Source organism: Schistocerca gregaria, chromosome 2 (genome assembly GCF_023897955.1).
Source record: "Schistocerca gregaria isolate iqSchGreg1 chromosome 2, iqSchGreg1.2, whole genome shotgun sequence".
NCBI classification, from domain to species: Eukaryota; Metazoa; Arthropoda; class Insecta; order Orthoptera; family Acrididae; genus Schistocerca; species Schistocerca gregaria.
In genome coordinates this window covers 509,998,730-510,001,175 of record NC_064921.1, presented here as the reverse complement: position 1 = coordinate 510,001,175, position 2,446 = coordinate 509,998,730, and positions in this window count along the sequence as shown.

Below are 2,446 nucleotides of genomic sequence, written 5' to 3'. Positions count from 1 at the left end.
TCTTACATTTCAATTTTTATAATTTTTTCCTCATAAAAATGTTATTTTTTCTATAATTAAGCTGATTCTGCAATAAAGCTTAGGTCTACTTCATAAGTATGGACTATTGCAAGTTACAGAAAAAAATTAGAGTAATGCTTTATAAACTTTAGAAATATTTGTACCTGAATTCTGAATTATACAACTTGCGGGAAACTGCGAATGAAGATATGAGTCCAATTAAACTGTGCCTCAGAATATTCCTGAAGCATAGTCTTTGTCCTGCAGAGTTTATTTATCTTCAAGTTTCCTCTTGGCATTCCTTTTAGCACTTCTTGCTTCTTTGTTAGCTTGAAGAGGGAATCTTTCAGCTTCATGTAGCCGTTGTCCGTCACACGCAAGCAGTTGATCTTCCATATTAGAGCCACATTTCATGTCTAAATTTCTCAGGACTTCCAACCTTCCTATCACTCCATAATTGAAACATATTAATGCAACTAGTACACCAACTTTTAATGTATTTAGTCCTACAAAAACATGCTTGGGTAATCTTCCCCATATCCAATGGTTGAAACTTTCATTTGTATTCTGAGTGTCCCAATGAAGACATTTACTAAGCAAAACAGGGTCACTCAGGTCTCTAAAATTTGGTTTTATTTCATTCATAACAGGCTCAGCAAGACAAGCTTATGATGGTATATTTGACCACTTTCTTTAGCTTTTTGGTAACCACACCAAGAATCTGCTCCTTTAGGGCAAAGTCCGTGCACACCGTGGTCATCTGTGGCCAACTTATGAAAGTAGTGGCCCATACAGCTTTTCTCATTGCTGTAACATCATTCAGAGCTGCAGTTATTCTAATTGCCACTACATAATAACTCTGAAGAAGGTCTATTTCAGTTTCTGTCAATCTGCCCCGGCCAGACAGTGGTTTTCCATCAGATATCAACTTCCCTTTCATTTCTCTTGGTAGCTTCCTCAATCTAGCACCCATCATCTTTTGCACATGTCCACAACTCTCCACTTTTGTTACTAAGGTATCACCATAAACATTCAACTCATTAATTTTATTGAAAGCTTTAGAGTCCCCATCAACCTAGTTAATTCGAATATCTAACGTTATAAACGGGCACCGACCTCTGAAATATTTGTAGAGCTCCATCACATTCCCTACCTCCAGTGTAACCATCATAATTCTTGGAACAATGATGTTCAATACGTGCTTCAGTGTTACCACGGGAGGTGCGGCAGTACTTAGATAGGCACTCAACATCAACAACTTTTCCATTCTCCAGAGACCATTCAAGGAACGATGTCCTCGATGTAGCCATGTCCCATCAAGTGCAACACCAATATCCTTGGTTCCACTATTATTTAGTTCCTTCTACTGCACGTTTCATAGATGCTTTAGACACAACCGCCAAGGTACCGTACTTAAAAGTATTCTTATGGACTTGCTGAACCTACTAGGAGGAGGAGGAAGGTTCACAAACCTTTGAGCAGGCCTTTTTCCTTCTACTATTGCACACATTGCATACACTAACATCAAATTCACATAATATGAATTATGCACAATGTTCGAAGTCATTTTCGATGTAGATTTATTGCAGGATCTACCCAGAACAACTAATTTTGGCGCTAAACTCTTCCTGCTGCTTTGTAGTTCAGTTATTTCCAGACAGCCTACACCATCACATTGTTTACATTTCGCCGCTTCCTTTATCAAAGGAGATAAGATGCCCACATCATCAACAACAAATCTACTACAAACAGCGTCATTGTTAACACAGAAATTTGAATCACCTGGAGGCGTGCCATGTCGGAGTTTCTTCCCTGAAGAACTGATACATAGCTTACTTTCAACAGAGCGGTTTGCTTTGTTTGTGAACAGGTTGCCTCGGAATTTCCTTTTATTGAATTTCTTGATGTATGGTATAGTTCGTATTTATTGCATACTAAAGGATATGTACTTCCACAAATATATGAAGCACTTTGGCAACAAACATTCACTACCAGGTGAACAAACTGCTTCAGCGGAACAAAAGTAAATACTAGCAAAGATAATCATTTACAGACACTAGAAACCTACACTGTTACCAACATATAAAATGCATCATACGTATAATCGATGGAAACAGAAAGTTCACAGTTCTTTTCGAAATAATACAGGTTTCTGTAACAGAAATAAAGAGGGCATGGTGGCATACACGAGCGTAATTTGCTACATACACGTCACTTTTCATTTGAAACCCAATAATATATACATCAATGTAATCAGGAAAGACTATAGAATTTAATAAAGTCATAAAAATTTCGATTTTTCTACCATTTATAAGTACCCTGTATCCTTAAGCAAAAGTACAGCAACTGAAGACCGCTGTGTACTCGAGAAGTGCAGAACCAATTCGGTCATTACGAATGACGTCGTAAACTGGAACCTCTCCTCGACGACATAAATACTCCACCC